Genomic DNA, 21305 nt, shown 5'->3' on the forward strand with positions numbered 1-21305 from the left:
TATACCGACATAATATTATCTTGACATGGTCACATTAAATAGATTGTAATTCATAACATATAACGAGATTGCTCATATTTTAAGTCCATATTTTGAAATGAATTTATAAGTGGCTGTGCAGGACTAATCAATACGCAGCCATGTCCGGTCACAATAGGGATGCGTCGGGGGTCTCGGGAAGAAAGAGTTTAACTTTAAATGCACGTTACGAACCTTTGCAACAACTGTTAGTCCAGCAGCTAAGTCCAATATTTTGGGACAATTGATCACTTTATGGTAAAAGCATGAAACTTTGCACAGTGTTAGTTATGATGCTTATAAACATTTTTGGATATGGAGCCATCATAAAATTTCAACAATGGCCGCCAATTTCAAAATGGCCGCCAACAGTCATGAAAAATATAGTATAATTTATCATATGAAAATAAAAGCACAAAACTTTGCATATTGCTAGTTATGATGATTATAAATCTTTTCTGAATATGGAACAATGAAAATAAAATCCATAATGGCCGTCAATTTAAAAAATGGCCACCAACAGTCATGAGGCACAGTCCCAAAATATGATGATAATTTATCATTTGAAAATAAAAGCACAACACTTTGCATATTGCTAGTTATGGTGCTTAATAATCTCTAATGAATATGGAACAATGAAAAATAATTCCATAATGGCCGACAAATTCAAAATGGCCGCCAACAGTCATGCGGCAGGAGTAAAAAAAATGCATACCTGCCAACTGTCACTATTTGCGGGGGATTTACCCCATGAAAGCTCTCAAATGGAAATTTTGTAAGAGCATTTTTATCAACAATTTTAAACAAAACAGTAGTTTTATTATTGCTATAGGCTTTTTAAGGTGTGAAGAAGCAAAAAAAAACAACATTAAAATACATTTGAAGGCCCCTGAAAGTTTTTATTGAACTACAAGAGCCTTCTTGCACGCAAAACCCCGATGTGCATTTTGAAAAATTGGCAGGTATGAAAATGTGATAATTGATCATTTGAAAATAAAAGAACAATACTTTCATATTGCTAGCTATGATGCTAATTAATCTTTTCTGAATATTGAAAAATCAAAAATAATTCCTTAATGGCCGACAAATTCAAAATGGCCGCCATAAGTTTTACTATCAGAAACTTTATCGTGTATATCTAGAAAGCCATTAACAATCAACAAATATTTGTGCTTTGCAAAACTTTCAGGATTTCAAGTCATCAAATCTTGAATTACATACTTTTTGTTTGTCTTTTTAACTTTTTCGATTCAAGCGTCACTGATACGTCATTTGAAGACGAAACACGTGTCTGGTATACAGAAGTTATCCACAAAGAATATATAAACCAATTTACGATCTTAGTTCTTACAACATGGCTACTGGAAAGACATTTAGGGTATCACGATCACGTGTAGAATATGACAAACCGACTAAATCAAATAATATTGATTGGGCAAATTGCATCCTATACCAAGAAATTATAGATGAAAAACTTGTATGCCCATTTGATTCTAAACGTCTGAATGCTGGTGCTGGTTATCAATCGTTAGCTGACAATATTAAGAAGTTTCATGAATTACGATTGATGCCTGAAGGCATTTATGTGTGCATTGAAAACTTAGATAAGGGATCTGGAATAGCACAGTCTTTCATTGACCAAAAGGCATGTTGGCACAAATCTTTCAACTTGAAACTGAACAGAACAAAGTTGAATAGAGCACAAAAACGAACCTCACATGAGAGAATGGATAATAAAGCAACCACATCTAAAAGAAAACTAGTCATAGCTTTTCTGTTCAGTCCACCAGTAACCCCTCTGTGTGCTTTTTCTGTAATGAAAATGGTACACATGTGAGAGAATGTGCAGTAAAATTCAATGACACATTGTTACTTGCAAAGTTCAGTGCTGGTGATCTAATTGCACAGGAAGCAAAGTACCACTCTATATGTTTAGTTTCCTTATATACTCGTGCACCTCGAATTGAAATGAAAAATAATAATGTCGAATCTAAGAAGAAAAGTCAAATTCATGGTATTGCATTTTCAGAACTATTCTCTTGTATAAATGAAACAATGTCATGTGATGATACCATAAGTGTTTATATAAGTTGTCAGATCTATGTAAACTTTATACGGAATGAATAACATGTCTAGGTGCAGATGTTTCATCTCGAATTAATTGTACACGACTGAAACACAGAATTGTATCTAGTTTCCCTAACTTATATGCTTACAAACAAGGAATTGAAAACATTCTTGCTTTCAAAGATGACATTGGTCCTGCATTGCAGAAAGTCTGCTTAGAAAGCTTTGATAATGAGTTTGTCAACATATCAAAAGCAGCTAGGTTTGTTCGTAAAAATATTTTCGCATCAAATTCAGAATTTAAAGGGACCTTCACAAAGGGATTTCAGGAAGCTTCTGTACCCTAATAATTGCTTTCTTTGGTCAGTATGATTCAGTTTGGACCCAACATTCAGGATTATTCATATTCTCAGTCGACATTAACAATAGCACAGTTTCTGATGTATAGTTGTACAAAGAAACCATTCAACCGTCACATGAAAGATCATAAACTTCCAGTTTGTGCTTATTTGAGAATCATGATCCACTGTAAGACTAGAAAACGTGATCTATTAGATACTTTCTACTTTCATGGCCAATAAAGCTTCATGTCGTTATCTCCAACAAGAAGATATTGTTTGCCCTACCAATCTACTACAAAAATGTATTTACTTCATTTACTGTAGACAACAATGATCACAATCCAAGCAGTATCTCGTTGAAAGAATCATTCCATGGTACAGGTATATCTTTATTCCAACATATTTCAGAGGATGTTCAAGACGTTGTTCAAACATTTGACCAATCTGAACCTATGTTGAAATGCCAGTCAAAGAGATTGCTTTTTTTACCAGAGAGTTATTCAAATCTTAAACTAGCTGTACTAAGATTCAGCGATCCAGATATTTCATTAGTTGAAGGAGTTCTTTCAATTTTTATGTCCTTACTCCCAGCTGCATGAAAAGCGGAATTCAAATGGCTGGAGAGCCGTGGATAGGATTTGGCACTGGAAAGAACTTCCGACATATTTCAACTCATGGATTGTGCCTTGCTCTAGGACCTTTGAAATTAAAAGACTTTCCACTGTGCCATTCATTTACCGGTTGTGACACAGTCTCAGCTTTTTCTGGGAAAGGTAGGAAATCAGCTTGGGACACATGGTCCGTATATGAGGAGTTGTCAGAAGCATTTGTGCAGGTTATTGTGAATCCAAATGAAGTGGAAATTTTAAAAGTGTTAACAGTAATAGAACGATATGTTGTGCTTTTGTATGATCGGTCTAGTACAGCTAATATGGTGAATGAGTTAAGAAAACAGTTATTCACACAGAAGACAAGAACAATTGGGAATATTCATCCAACACGAGATGCACTTCTTCTTTGAACATACGAAACGTGCAGCTTACGAAGGTAGTGTTATTTTTGGCATTTTTTTAGTTGCAAATCCATCCAAAAATAACCAGCTTTATTTGGTTGGCAAAAACTTGATGGTACCATTCTGGTCTGTGCTTGCTGAAGCTTCAATATCATTCATGTAAATTCTTGAAAGCAGCATTAAAATGCACAAAATTTTGCAACTGCTCACCGGACTGTGAAAGAGAACCTGATTGAGACTGTGCTTTCTTTTGATTTTCCTGTATTTGTATCATATTTTAATTATAATGTTAATCTGTTGTTGTGTTAAATAGTTACTTGTGAGTTTTTTTTTTATTTCTTATCTCATTTCTTTTTTAAAATACTCTTTGCACTGATTCTATACTGCATAAGTTGGATTTTTTTTCTCATTTTATGAAAATTTTCTAAGGTCATTACCTGTAACTGTGAAAAATAAGAACGCGTCAAAGACGCCTTTTTGAGTTGTATCGGCCATTTGTATTTTAAAGTTAATGTCACCTGTTACATTAAATAATAATATGTTTGTATATACGTGTTTGTATTGAAATAATTGATCCATTATTGTTTAATTATTTTTATACCATATTTAAAAACAAACGTCAAATTTTGACATGTTAAACGGCGCCATTTTGAAAAGATTATCTATGCACCCAGGTATTAATGATACATTGTAGGCCTTTGTCAATATCAAATAATCAGTTTCACGGATTTGATAACTTTCTATCACACAGTGATGGTCTATACATACGGATACTGTCAAACTAAGACATTTTGACGCGCCATTTTGAATTTGGACCCCATTTTGATGGTTTCTGTATTATAAGGTTTAAAAAAGTAATAATTGACATATATTAATTGTATTTCCTTAAGTTTGTGACATCTTCTGAACTCATAAAAATTGGAAGACTTCATCAAGTGAATTATGTTACACTTATGTCGGCCATCTTGAATTTGGTGGCCATATTGGATTTTTTTTTCGTGGCTCCATATCTGAATTTTGTCTACTAGTATTATACCCCTTAATCTTTCACTATGCCAAGTTTCATGCTTTTACCATGAAGAGATCAATTATTCTGATATCCGTTGGACTATGTTGTGTGGGTCCATGTGTGGTCTTTTTACTGATGCAAGGGAGAAACATTATGTCTCTATTCATAATACACCTGCACTGTCCCTATTCCTTATAGCCGGTGGCTGTTGAAACTCCTCTACTTTTCCCCGATTAATCCCTAAAATACCTTTTGAATCAATTGATATTTTGTTCTCATCTTGAATGCATTAAAAGTATTTGCCACTGTACATGAAACAAAATGCAATATATTTTCATCTTGACTCATATTCAGACACGCAACATATCAATTATGCACATAATTTTGTTATCATATTAACTGCAAATTTTAATCTATTATTACTACTTGAAATCTTGAAGTCGTCATGGTCTATGCAGAGGTCTATGGAAAGATAGATTGAAACTTGTTTTCTTTAATTGTATCATTTAAAAAAAAATGGTAGAAAGGGTGGAGACATGCAGTTATTCTCCTTCCTTCCTTCCCCTCATTCCCATTTACCCACAAACTGACCAATGGTAGCTTTACTAAATACTTGATGCACTTTTAAAAGAAGGAACTGGTATGTGTTTATGTCATTTGGTCAAGAAGAACACGTAAATAAAAAAAAATAAAAAAAATAATTTAAAAAATTGTTTTTCAATGTTGTGAATATACGCTATGTTAATTTTTGAAATCTTTCTGCTCATTCTGTGTATGACGTGTGCTGTGGTATTTATATTTCTAAGTCTTTGAGTATTTTTAATGGTTAATTGAATATTCAATTTCAAATTCAAATTTATATATTCATGAATACCATGTAGATGCTTGGGGTCAAAGATCAAACATATAAATGAAAACTTTGGTCCTATTATATTTCTACCATCTTTATATTTCAAGTAATACAAGTTTTTTGGGTTTTTATTCCACTTTAAACAAATCCCTATGAGTAGGTCCGGTAAGGGCCAATCTTGGCCTCAAATTTCAGGTTCATCTTAAGAAAGATTTTGGACACTTTTTTTACACTTAAGTGTCTATTTCAATTGATTCGATTAGTTTTTGTGAAAAATTTTAACTGATTAAGTCATTAAAATTGCTCCGATTCAAGCTTAAATATGAAAAATCTATCAAATTTGCCAAAAAAAGTCACTTTTCAGATGGTTTTGTCAAAAATGAAAATGGCCGCATCCGTGTTCATCCTCAACCTTTATATATGACATCATTTTTGCGCCTGTCCCAAGTTAGGAGCCTCTGGCCTTTGTTAGTCTTGTATTATTTTAATTTTAGTTAATTTGGAAATTAGTATGGCGCTCATTATCACTGAACTAGTATATATTTGTTTAGGGGCCAGCTGAAGAATGCGTCCTCTTTCATTTCAGACGGAAACCATCTAAAATTAAACGAAAATGCTGAAATTGTAAAGATTTCAGTAATTTAGCATGACTTAATGATGCAAGTACCAGATATATGTGCATTTTATTGTCAAAAACAGCCCAAATTATGTAGCATTACACTTTCCAATAAATAGCTAAAAAAAATACATTTTCACTATTTTGTAAAACTGCTATTATTTGGGGCCAATAAAAATGAATTGTGACTTTTTGTCCTGTGACCTTTAGTCCGTGACTTTTTGTCCTGTGACTTTCTGTCCTACGTTCTACATAAGCACAGAGTCACGTCAAATGAATATCTAAAACAAAACTGACTTAACAGTAATATTAATAAAGACAAATATATAAATATTATAACACGTTATTAATATGATAACCAACGTCAGTACGCAAAATCTATACTTCAAGACCATCTTGTATTATTTGTGAAGTTGATACGGAATATTTATCAACAAGTTCTTGGAACCTTCCGATGAACTTTAAACCGTTACTGGTTTAAAAAAAAAGATATTACGATATTCTCCTGCGTACTTTAATGACTATGATTGTTTAAGATTAATATATGAGGTATCAAACACACCTATCCATACAGATAAAACAAATATTTAGTTTTCTAATTTAGGAGATGGTCCCAAAATCATAATGTATTCATCTTCCATCCAACACGAGCGCCAGCAGTAGTGTCGACTTTCCTTACATGTCTATTGTAAGGTATTAAAGATTTGACCTGATGACAAACATTTTTATGCATTTATTGTTATTCAATGTGTTATATCTCATCCCACTATTTTAGATATGTACCTTCCTTGATAAATATTTAGAATGACGATGAATTTTCAATTTTGTTCTCGTACGTACTATGAACCAAACAAATATTTTTTTTGTAAGAAAAATAATTTTGGACTCCTCATCATAGATACCAGTATTAAATTTTGTATCTACGCTAGTTGGGCATTTCGTATACAAAAGACTCATCAGTGAAGCCGCGTTATTTGGTTGCACGTGTCCTAATATAAAAAAGCAGATGTGGTATGATTGCGAATCAGGTAATCCTCTGCAAGATACCAAAGGACACCGAAATTAACATCTATAGTTATCAAAGGTACCAGGATTATAATTTAATACGCCAGACGCGCGTTTCGTCTTCATAAGACTCATCAGTGACATTCAGATCAAAATAGTTATAAAGCCAAACAAGTACAACGTTGAAGAGTTTAGGTCACTACTGCCTCCAACAAAGAGCAAAGCCCATGCCGCATAGTAAGTTATAAGATGCATCGAAATGATAAATGTAAAACAATTCAAACGAGAAAACTAACGGTATAATTTATGTACAAAACTTTAACGACAAACTAATATGTAAGACATCAATGAACGACCATTACTAACTAACAGGCTCCTGACTTGGGACAGACAAGTACATACAAAAGGTGGCGGGGTTGAACTTGTTAGCGGGATCCAAATCCTCCGGTAATCTGGGACAGTGGTTAGGATATGTTGTTCAATGGTTTTCCGTTGTTGATGTGATCCATAAATTTTGTCGTTTCTCGTTTTTTCTTTAGATACGACTGTTTAACTTTTTAACACTAGCAATTTAGGGGGCAATCTATATCAAGCTGTTTGCTGTAAGACAAAGACTCCGTGTTATTCGCCGCACTTGGACGTTTATATTGTTTACTTTTTACACTTTTTGACTTGGATGCAGAGTTTTTCATTGAGACTCATACCACATCTTCCTTTTCGTTTCAGTTTGAAAATTATATTTATTTAAATATTTAATGTTTTTGTAAATTTTCCTGAGATAAAACTTCACGTCACAAAAAAAATGCGGCGTTGATTCCTTCGTTTTAGGCAAAGTTTATAATTCTATTGCGGTGTCCTGGTGTATCACCGTAATTTGAAGGGAGATGTCCATTGCTATTCTGTCTCGATTGTTCGTGTGTTTATCTAAACTGTATCATGTTATGTTGTAATTTTAACGGTATTGTTAAACTTTTTCACTACGAGGGAGGTTTGGATAGCAAATAAACCAGGTTCAACCAACCATTGTTTCCTAAACGGTTCTTTACCAAATCAAGGAAAATGGCTGCTATCATTAATTAGTCCTTATATATGTATGCTGGCGTTTTTTTCCCTTTCTGATCATCGTTTCTGTTGTTCTGTTGTGTTCCTTTTATGTTTCATATCTTTCCCTCGAAGTTGTATTGTGTCCATGGCTTGTTTCCCCTCCATGTTTTAATGACTATCGAACTGTTACTGTTGTTTTTAAATGCCACTTTTTGAAATTATTGCATTTGGTATTTCTTTTATGATTATTTGAAAGAATTGGAACAACGAAAATATCAATAGTTAGTTTTAAAGAAAGGGGGTCATATTACTCCAGTGATTCCAAAATACGACAACTGAAGTCAGTAATCGTGAAACATATGATATAGATTATGACAGAAATGATAAATGCATCAATTGACACTTGACAGATTTGTACTTAATATCTGTTTTCACGAGCATATCTTTTAACTTAAATGAAATGATAATAATGAATACCATCAAGCAATAATGGTAAACACATAGTGACACAAGTTGCCAACTTTAATTGAGAGAGAAAACTGTTTTGTTTCACTTACAATACTAAACATGTCATTTGTCTTGGAATGTCTTATGTGTTACACAGATATCTACAAGCCTTTAGCATTCACCTTCATATATAATGTCAGTCGTATAAAATGTAAAACTACTTCATGATATGTTGTAGGTCCAGTGTTCGTGTAGTGAAATCACTTCGTCCAGGCGTTGGGAAGTCTTTTTATGTTAAAAACATGATAAAAAAATTAAGACAAAGTAGAAAGGATTTAGGCAGCGATGTGACTGTGCCTATCAACGGAAAACACATCAAGACTGACGAAATATTTGATATTCTGAATGAACAACTCCCAACCTTCAGTAATGGTCAAAATGGAAGAATAATTCATATTGACGTTTCAAATGAGGTATGATCATTTTATAAGAAATCTGTACTATATGCACATTCCGTTAAAAAAAAATATCATTAACCGCAAACCATAAATATGTCAAAAAATTACAAAACAGTTAAAACATTCACATGTTCATACACATACATGTAACACTTTTTATCAAATATGAATAAAAAAAAACTACTAAAAGATCTTTTGTTTAAAAGTGAGACAACATTTTATCAAAGGAAATTTACTCATGAGTCAAACATAAACTGACAACACAATGGCTAAAACAGAAATCGATCACGAGAAAAACAACAGTACTAGAAACAGGAAACAGGAGACTATTCATTAAGAATCCTACCGAAAATGAAGGTGATCTCATTTAATCTCTTTTAAACTAGGCTACTTCATGGATAAGAAAATTAGTAAAAAGATGTATATTTATTGTTAAATTGCCATATTCTAATATGACGTGCTTCTTTAGCTTTGGGTACAAAGCCATGTTCTAATTCGAATAGAACATGGGCTGCACGTGATTGACGTCACAAATGAAATTGCAACGTCAGATGAATTTTGAACAACGCCAGAGATCAAAATGGACATTTTTAAAGTTATTGCTCGCTAGGAAATTAAATAAAAACATTCTAAAAGTAAGTTTAAATGTGTTTGTTCTTTTTTTTGTTGATAAACTGTTTATTTTTCTATAACGTTTTTGTTAATCAAACAAAATGGCGACATTTCGAGCGTGTACTATAGGTCCGCTTCGAAGGACAAAAGTTCAAAATATTCCTATTAGAATCGAAATAATTCTATCATGCCATGCTCTATGCTCATTTTAACATAGGTAGGCATTATATTTGTAAACATTTAATACCTCGCTAACGCTCGGTATTAAGATATTAACAAATATAATGCCTACCCATGTTAAAATGAGCATAGAGCATGGCATGAAAGAATTATTTCTTAATTCACACTTCAATACGTACAATTTCGCAGTTCGAAGTCACCGTTTGTCCGTCAACGTGTTGCAAAACCAGTACCACATAACTAGCACATGAACTTCCTATGTAAAACTATCAAGTTCGAAAACTAATATATATCAAGCAACAAAACACAACGCCTAAATTTCAGGGTCCAAACACGGGAGAGGTGGAGATGGAAAGATAAACAAATTTGCAAATGCCCTTACACTTCCTGTTACCATTAGCATACATTGTAGGTGTTACAGCATATAATACACACTTTGAAAACCATTTGAATAAGGCTGGATTCATCCGATCAAAAATTCAAATTACGAAAAGAAAAAAAATAAATTAAAAAAATGTGTTGAACTGTGATAAAAGCAGAAATACAAAAATGCGTATCTTGGACTATATATTCTATCGGAAACATACATGTATATATAATAAGTAGCTATGGATTGCAGTTATATGTTGTGAATAAACACATGTTGCAGATATGTTAATCAAATTAAAATTATTTCTCAGCATTTTTCCTCATTTTTGTTCCCACGCGTGACAAATAAACAACCAAACGAACATAATGAGCAGATGTTCCGAATCAATTTAAATTAGACTACGGATATTTTTAAACGGAATTTATTGAAACCTTTCTCTTAAATACATTAAATACATATTAAAGTCATAATAAAGCACAGATCAACAAGTATAACCTTAATGCAAGATTAAGATAATCTATCGGACTGGGTTGAAGCCTTTGTAAAATAATTTGGATAGACTTTGAAGATGTAACACCACCAAATTTGGACCGGTCAACAAGAAAATACTAACAAGGTAGTTCATATTCATAAACTTATAAAACCTACGCGTGGGAGAAGTGATCAAATGATGAAGAATATATTTTGATCATTTAATTATCAAATGAAAGATGATTGCCTAGTAGAACATATTTTGAATGATGATGTTTAATGATACACAGTTGTTTGAATGAATACTAATATTGAGGGCATTTATTGCCTGTTTCTCAATTAAGTAGCTGGTTTGATGTATCAAAATTTACGTTAACCAGTTCGATCAGATGTGTTAGTACAGGTGTATTGATTTGGCCCTTTTAAATGTTTGGAACCGAAATCTCAATACACCTGGCAGTATTCAGCTTAAGTTATATGTCATGTTCATTCAATTAAGTCATGCATTTAAGGGGGTACCCAACAATTATAACCCCCCAAAAACCTGTCGTTTATTTTTTTCTTATTTTTACATCATTGATAAGTTTAGCATAGCTGAGCATTATGTAAATTTTTTAAAGAATTTGAACTGTTGGTAAAAAAGTTTTAACCACCAAAATATGGCATAGATCATTATACACATTTCGGTCGATTTTTGAATTTCTAAAAACAAGGGTATAGGTCTATACATGTTATTTTGTTTTTTTAAATTTAGCCTGAATTGACAAAAGCTTAATTGAGAGTGATGAATAATGCAATTTTGAGTTGATTGATACCCTTTACTTATAGTTTTGGTGTCTAAATTAAAATTTTGGTCTGAAAAAAAAGGGGGTCTCAGATGAAGCAACCCAAAATGACTATGATTGGTATAACATTTTAATGTAAAAACCTAGATTTAAAAAAAATGTGTCGTTTATTTTTTTATTTAAAACTAACCATTTGTAGAACTATATTAGTCGGTTATTCTGGCAAAAAATTAGAACAATTTATCCGATAGATTGTTTTTAATTAAAGATTAAAATATTCCCCTCTCAATAAATAAGGGCAAATTCCATTCTGAGATTACATTTAGGCCATAACTTTTTTGTTTTTTTTTTATCTAGGCCTTATATATTTTGCATGTAGATGTATCATCAAGAAGCTAAGTATGTTATAACATGATAACCTTTGAGTGACCTTCAAATTTGACCCCAAGGTCAACTTAAATATTTTTTTCATAAGAAACATGACCAGGTCACCACTATTTTGTCCTTTGACGTATGACTTACATCTTTGGCATATGGGTTTATCATTATAAGGTGGATGTGCCCCTTTATAATTATGACCATCATGTGACCTTGAACCTAGACCTGAAGGACGATAACTGTATTTTTGTGGATAGACACTTGACCTGGCTATGAGATATTTGGCTGTTTCATTTAAATCAATTCAATACAATTCACTTCAAATATTTATAAAAAGTTGGTATTTAGTAATATCCAACAATTTCTAATGATCTATACATATAAAACATTATAGACACATACATTATTACGACATATAAAAAAATTTCCATGCATACAAAATACAAATGTTTTATATCATGCATACAAAATACGTAAACTATCTGTTACAAGACAAAAAAATACTTGCAGTTCCATACAGTTTCAAAAATGGCATAGTTTCTATTACGGCAGATTAAACTTACAGACTAAGTACAATTAAAATGTACATGTATCATTCAAGATTTAAAAAATTTTAAAAACAAAAAAAACCAACAAAATTAATGCAAATTCACTAAACTGAACTTCATTAGGTAGTTAGTAATATTTTATAAATTCAAAAGAAAGAACGAAGTCCAAATATTTAATACCTTATCTGTAAAGACCAAACGGTATTATAACATATGTTTTCTTGGAATTAATAATGCTTCATTGAAGAAGTTGTATCAATAAGACTTAGACAGATGAACATACATTGTGATTTCTTTTGATACACAGGTGAACAAACCTTACAAAAGAAAATTAACTAGACCATCACTACCTAAACTATGGGACCAAACTCTAGAAAAAATCATGGGACCAGAACAAAATTAAATCTGTTGCTGTAAATAATGTCATGGTTTATATCTTTAAGCATGACAAATAAAAGTATCAAGCACGATAGAAAAGAGAGTAAACTGGTTATAAAAAGTAAAATCACAAAATTACTGAACTCAGAGGAAAATCAATATGGAAAGTCCATAATCACAGGGCAAAATCAAAAAACAAAACGCATAAAAAACGAATGGACAAGAACTGTCATATTCCTGACTTAGTACAGGCATTTTCAAATGTAGAAAATGATAAACCCTAACTGCAAAAAATCTAAGTGGTCATATTTATCATGTTCTTAATCTATCTTAATAAAAGTTAATAGTCAGGTAAGCACTGAAAAGCCTAGTAATATACAGACCCTTCATAAATGCAGCAACAAATTGGTTAGCATCCGCAACTTTTTTCCTTACTTCCATTATCTTTAGAAATACTGTTTGATAACCATACACAGTCATACATGGTTAAAGAGAAAGACAGGGATAAATTTAGCATGGACCAAATACAACTAACATCAATGAGATAAAATCCATCTCTGTATGCCCCCTGAAAAGGTTCTAATGTTAAAAAGTGAGGGTACCCATCTGTGAATTACATTTTTTTGCCATAACCATTGACAAAGATATGTGGACATTATTTGAGATGTGATGCATATAAAATTATATATCTATAATACTAAAATTACGAGGTCCAATTTGTCAGCCGTCATCACGTAAAAACGACGAATCAAAGAATTCAACTTTATATATAACCAATATAGTACAAAGGTGTAGATTAAAAATTACAACACTCCAGGCCCTTTTGTTTTCCACGTATTTAATATTGCCAATAATTAAGAAGTTTCGGGTCGAGTCCGATACCGATACCAATAGTATATTCACCTGTTACCTATTACCTTATCTGTACGGTCCGCATCTGACAGGCGCACCAACAAACGGTGCATTCAGGATGAATATGCTATATACACGGGTCATAATCACAGGGTTGACACTACTAAATTGTCAAATTGTTACAGGTCTATTGTAGTATTTTAATCAGTAAGACTTTCTAAGATAACAATAAGAATACTAAAAATCTGGACTAAAAAATAAGGCGATATCACGGGTGTGTTCTAGTATATATATATATATAATCGTGCCATATAACATCACCAAACTTTCAGCTGCTCTCAAGTATAACAAATGCCATATTTTCAAACAGAAATTCGGCTATCCCACATTGACTACAGTAATTTACCTGGATTTATGATTGAAATATTTGCCAAATAATCATGATATTCCTTTTGACAGGGCTAAACAACCGTGTGGGTACCTTTGCATTAATTCAAATTATTCTCAAGTTTATTTATAATCACAGACCATCCAATGCAAGTGAACATACATGCAAAGTATAGACTTTAAAAATCAGGACTAGATCTTTACTACATGCATAGCATTTGGTTCACAACCTTATTTTTAACCCTATGATTTTATATAAGTATGACACATTTTCTTGTGTTAATGAATAAACATGTGACATGGGTTTTGCTCATAGCTGAAGACCGTACAGTGACCTGTAGCTGTAAATATCTGTGTTCGTTGGTCTCTTTTGAAGAGTAATATCTCATTGATAATCATATAGCCATATATCCTTATTTATATTTACAAGTATAATCTTTGAAATCATGACTGTAAAAAAGTCAGAGCTGACAAAATTTGATACTGATGGACGGACTGGTTGACAGACAGATCAAATTATGGTTGAACCATAATATACAGGTATTTTTATTCAATGATATTTCAAGTAAATAAATATATATATATATATATATATATAATAAATTCTTCATTATATCAATGGAACTGTTATTCATCTTTCAAGTATTCACTGAAGGCTTTCACACTTTTCTGTGGAACTTTATGGTCTTCAAATACAAATTTTATCCCATTGCTACATGTATCTCTTGAGGCAGCCAGTTTTAGATGTTTAAGAGAAATACCCTCTTTTGCCTGTCTTACACAGATCAGCCGACTTACTGCCTTGCTCTTTAAAATATCGGAGTAAGAATCCAGACATTTGTGGTAAACAAATGCATACAAATTATTAGAGTTGATGTAATGAGCCTATTTCATTTCATATAAACTATGCAAGGACTTAACATCCTCAATATCATTGTGAGCCAAATAAGTTGCTCCTAAAAAATGCTTCACTGTTTGAAGTTCGAAATATCTGAATTCGAAACATATTGTTTTGCAACTTTCAAAGTGTCAATAACTCCTTTTACAATAGTCGAAAATGTTGTAAAAAGTTTACATTCCTTTAATCTTTCACTAATTATTGGAATGTCAAAATTGCAAATATTATGTCCAATTAGAACTGTGTTGTTAAATTCTGTGATGAAGGAAATAAAATCTAGCAGTGCTTTCTGTAGTGTTACAGGTTACACTTTTTCACATCTTACATACATTGTGTTTGTTGAATGGCTATATGTTATTGCAGTTACCTTACTGGCTTCAATATTTATTTCAACTCGTGGAATAACATATCTCTGAAACTTTTTCCCATTTGTCAGTGCTGCTATTTGAGTTATGTTACTTTTTCTGCCTAATCCGGAGGTTTAAAGGACAAAGAAAACATAACTTTCAGTTCTATCTAGTTTCAAAGGCGGTGGATGTCAATTCCTTGGTCAGGGTCTTCTTGAATTGACAATTCCAGCTGCTGTTCATAAGTTTTGCCCTCTTTTACCATATCATTCCGGGAATTAATATTGCGCTTCTTTTTTTTCTGAATTCTGGTGATCTTGAACTCTTTTGACTGTTTCTTTATCTTTATTTTTTTCCTTTTCTTGTCTCGAACTGATGCAATTGACATAGTCAATTCACCAGGAGAAAGGCTGGCTGCTTCATTAACCTGAAAGATACGAAGAACTTGCATGATCCATCTATTATACTAGTACCCTGTCAATTTCTTGCAAAATACCACACACTATATATATATAAGTGTATATATATATAAATGTCTAAGAATATAACTAAAACACACTAGTTGATACATTAAAAAGTTCTATTAGATGTTAAATAGAAATACGCAATATTTCGCTAAACAAATTAGCTTCATCAGGCGTGTGCATCTCTCAAGGTGAAATCGGATGCATGACAGAAAAATATTTTTGTAGCTTAATCTATACAAGATTTGAGGGATGGGTGTAACATATTAATTCGGTCATAAAATATGTTTGTAGCTACAACTACATGAAGTTGGAATAAAAGTTTAACACATTTATAGATGTTCGATTAATTGTATGAATTTTTATAAATTAATTTGTATGATTTCAAGATAACTATGGTTTTGATTTGCATTGAAATCTTTTTTCGTCTCTCTCATTGAGTCCATCAGGTTCGAGATTTCGTAACTGGTGCATCCAAAATCTCTCTCTTTTTTGTCTTCCTTGTGTATCCCAATTTTGATTTTTCTCAATGATTTGAAATGTGATGTTTTCAAAATCATGTCCTGCTCTTAAAAGGTGTCTTGTAATTGGGCAGTTCCTTTCTTTTGTATAAAATGACCGATGGTTATTTAGTCGGATGTTCAATGGGGTTTCTGTTTCACCAACATATTGTAATTTGCAAGTTCCACACGTTAGAACATAAATGCAATTTTGCGTTTTGCAATTTGATGTTATAAATATGTTGTAATTTTTCTTTGTGACTGTGCTGATGAACTGGGTTTCTATATTGGCGACTTTGCAGCACTTACAATTGCCCCTTCCGCATTGTTTATAACCTCCGATTGTTGATATCTCCCGTTTAGATACTTTGGATGATACTAGAATATCTTTGAGGTTTTTTGGTCTGCGGTAAGCCATAACGGGAGGTGATGGAAAAATCTCGCTTAAGGAAGGATCATTTCTAATAAGACGCCAGTGTTTGTGGACAATTGATGAAATATTTGTCAGATGAGGATGAAAGCTAACAACAAACGGGATTTTATTTGTCTGGGCCGTCTTTTCTTTGTATTCAAGTAGGTTTGTTCGTTCTTTTTCGTTTGCTTTTCCGAAAGCTTCTGAAATACTTTTGTTCTTATAACCTCTTGATTTGAGTTGCTGTCTGAGTTGCCCTAAACGATGGTTTAACTTTGATTCCGATGAACAAATCCATTTTAACCTGATGGCTTGGCTGTACGAAAAAGAACGAACAAACCTACTTGAATACAAAGAAAAGACCGCAAAATTGGGATACACAAGGAAGACAAAAAAGAGAGAGATTTTGGATGCACCAGTTATACGAACTCTTGAACCTGATGGACTCAATGAGAGAGACGAAAAAAGATTTCAAAGCAAATCAAAACCATAGTTATCTTGAAATCATACAAATTAATTTATAAAAATTCATACAATTAATCGAACATCTATAAATGTGTTAAACTTTTATTCCAACTTCATGTAGTTGTAGCTACACAAATATTTTATGACCGAATTAATATGTTACACCCATCCCTCAAATCTTGTATAGATTAAGCTACAAAAATATTTTTCTGTCATGCATCCGATTTCCCCTTGAGAGATGCACACGCCTGATGAAGCTAATTTGTTTAGCGAAATATTGCGTATTTCTATTTAACATCTAATAGAACTTTTTAATGTATCAATTAGTGTGTTTTAGTTATATTCTTAGACATTTATATAATTCTAATTCAGTAACTGTATCAGTTTATTTTCACAAACTGATCCACGCTTAATTAGATTGAATGTTGATTGTTGCTATTTTTAGACATTATATATATATATGAGAGCCCAGGTGGTCGTGTGGTCTAGCGGGACGGCTGCAGTGCAGGCGATTTGGTGTCACGATATCACAGTAGCATGGGTTCGAATCCCGGTGAGGGAAGAACCAAAAATTTGCGAAAGCAAATTTACAGATCTAACATTGTTGGGTTGATGTTTCTAAGACGAGTTGTATATATATATATATATATACGAGGCTAAATTGAAAACTACGTTCAAACCTATGACTGCGTTGGATAAAAACCGCAGTTTTTATACGTGTGCATGTCAAACAAATTTCGTTGTAGAAGGGTCTAAAAACAGCACAAACAACATTTTCCAAAAGACCAAAAGAGTGAAAAAGTATATTTAAACAAAACGCATTTGACTAACAGGTCGAACAACTGATGTTCTTTAACCCTGCTGACTGCCATTGGCGATTGCCAAATAAAATTGATCACAAGATGTAACAAAATGGATCCTAATATAAAGTTAATACGTCACAGAAAAAAAAAATGTTAACTTGTGGACAGGATGTTGTGCCACAAACATTCGGTGTCAATATTTCTTTAGTACACCATATCCGGATTTCGACAATAAATGTCTCTTCAGTGATATATATATATAACAAGAATATGTCCTAAGTACATGGATGCCCCACTTACTCTATCATTTTTGATGTTCAATGGACTGTGAAATTAGGTATACAATCTCATTTAGCATTAAAAATTTTAGAAAGATCATACCATATAGTGAACATGTGTACTAAGTTTAAAGTTGATTGGACTTCAGCTTCATCAAAAACTACCTTGACCAAAAACTTTAACCAGAAACTCCCACTTTCATTTTCTCTATTCAGTGGACCGTGAAATTGGGATCAAATGCTTAATTTGGTTTAAAAATTAGAAAGATCATATTATAAGCAACAAGTGTACTAAGTTTCAAGTTGATTGGACTTCAGCTTCATCAAAAACTACCTTGACCAAAAACTTTAACACGAAGTGGGGCGATCGGACGCACGGACGAACGAACAAACAAATGAACGGAGGCACAGACCAGAAAACATAATGCCCCTCTAATTTTGTAGTTAGGGCATAAAAACTTAGCATGTTGACCTTGATTCAGCAATCTGCATTAGATGAGATTTCAAAATATACATATTTGACTTTAGTAATAAATAAGGAAACAGTTTTCTTTTTCTTCTGTTATTTTTGATAATGAAAGGCTATATATTTAAGTAATCTAATACGTCATTTTAAGATTGATTGCTTGATTTATGGTTGTTAAACGTCCAGTGGCAAATATGTGATGCATGTTCAGGTCGATAACAAATGAACTATGGTGGCCTCACATTCTGTAAAGTAGTTTCGGAGGTTTATATATTTATCTCTACATTCCAGGTCTTCCTTCCGGCCTGATCACTATGTCTATGTAAAGCTTTCTGGTACAAAAGTTGCAGACTCGACAAAAACCAATAACCTTCTTTCGACAAATAACCATATCCCTCATTTTCCCGCAGAACTGCTGCTGACAACCTATTTTGAAGGGAACATGATCCACCATAATGTCTGAAAGAGAATGATGGATTAATTGATAATTTATTTTGAAGACCATATTATTAGTTTCACAGTGTGCAATTGTCCTTATAGTAGAATTTTATCGACCCAATAAATTCTGTATTAGGACAATTGAACACTGTGTAATGAATTTATCCTGCTTTTTTATTTTACATATTATTATATTCAAATTCAATATTAGGACAATATCAACCAAATATATTTCAGATATTGAATTTAAAACTGTGAAAAATTAGAAATATTAGGACTATAAACTAACTCATTTTTTTATGTGGTCAATGGTATAAGGGAGATAATTCTAATTGACATAATAAATAAGGGAGATAATTCCAATTGACGTAATATAAAAATGTACTGAAATTTTTTAGGACAATGTCAGCCAATTAAATTGCGAGACATTACTGTAAATCAGGATAACAATTTTTGTGGTTATATCTTGTACTTTATATTAATTAATATAAATTAAAAACAAATTGATTATGATAATTTTACAATAAGTTGTATAATATAAATGAACATGAATATTCGTAAGGAGTACACACAGGCTGTAAATTGCAAAACAGTTTAAGTATGAACAGAAATCAAACTAGAACTATGAGTCGATTCAAACACTAAAGAAAATATTATGTCCCACATTAAACCAATTACATTTGTAAGTTCAATTATCTCCCTTGAAATATTTCAGACATAGATTATTCTAATTCATTCATATAATATTCCAAAAGTGTACAGTTTCATCAGTATCAGTCCATTTGTTCAGGATAAGTTGCTCTTATAATACATATGGACAAACAGACATAAGGTGATATATATATATCACACTTAAAACTTTTTTTTGTTGGAGATTTTACAACACAATGAAAAGACCAAATTTGCATACACATATTGACATGTCATGCATTAGCACTTTGTAAATACTGTTGTAGATACCTTACGTTAGGTTCCTTTACTGATACAAGTTGATTAAAACTTTCATTGACTTGTGTCGTCCTAAATCAGTTACGGACTCACTCCTACTTTTCATCTTCCTGACTAAGCTGTTTAACTCCTCCTTTAATCCATCAGATGTTAGTGGTTTCCCGTTTGGTAGACTTTTGTACTTAAATACAACAACAAAAATCAATATTGCAAGTATGAAAATTAGTTTATGTAGAGTTTAAAAAGAGGCTCTTAAGAGCCTGTGTTGCTCACCTTGGTCCAATGTGCATAATCAGCAAATGACACTCCCAAAACTTTTAAATCAGAACAGAATACATGACAAAATTTCTTTTTTTTTATATTCAGATGTCTATATCTATTATAATTTATCATCATTTACAGCAAATGCAAAAATGGAAAAATAGTCACTAATGGGCAATAACCCTAATTAGAAGATTTCAAACTATTTCCCTCATTGCCTCATATTAGATCTTGCATTGCTTATAATCCTTACTAATATTATAGGGTGTATTGCATGAATACTGGGGAATATTGTCCCGAGGAGAATCTTATATTGCACGAGCTTGCAAGTGCAATATATGTTCTACGTGGGACAATATTCCCCAATATTCATGCAAAAACCATTTTATTGTATAGCAATATAAAGTAAAATTTGGTTTAAACTAAGATTTTGTCGTTGATGACGTCATTAATTTTGAAGATTTATTGCACTAGTGCAATATTGTAATTTATTGCATGCTAACTTTTGGTTACTTTCTGTTGGAACATTTATACTGCTATGCAATAAAATGAGTTATTGTGCTTACCTGAAATTTCTGTAACTCCTTGTAACTAAAATATAAATTATTGAATATATGTACATGCATAGAACATTAAACTGCAAGTTGCAATAACACTTTAAAAATTATGCATATCAATGAAAATAATGTAAGTATAATACAAAAAAAGGTAAATCTGGATGTTGGAATTTATACATTTTTATCAAAGAAGCCCAAGAATTAAATTTTTTATTGAATCAAACAAAAGTTCAATTTTGGACCTTTTGGACTTCAATGTGGACCAGTTAGACAACAAAATCATTTGTTTTTATCAATAATCTAAATCCATGGTAAGATTCAGCATATCAAAGAACCCTATTTATCCTTCTGCTTCAAATCCTTTGACCATTTAAAAAAATTGGAGCTCTTGTTTTTCTTTTTTACACTAGCTTTGCCATTAAATTTGCCTGTTACGTCTCTTTTCTGGTTCATTTAAGCGAAAATTGGAAACTATATATAGATTAAAAAGATTAAGGAATAGTACAATCCCCAATCCTCAATCTTATGGCCTTATGGCACAACTCTAGCCTGATCGTCTGCTCTTAGCAACAGGTAAACATTCTGATCTGGATCTTTAAAAGTTTTACATATTGCATGTTATTTTAAAACGCTGCAATGA

Source organism: Mytilus trossulus, chromosome 2 (genome assembly GCF_036588685.1).
Source record: "Mytilus trossulus isolate FHL-02 chromosome 2, PNRI_Mtr1.1.1.hap1, whole genome shotgun sequence".
Lineage (NCBI taxonomy): Eukaryota > Metazoa > Mollusca > Bivalvia > Mytilida > Mytilidae > Mytilus > Mytilus trossulus.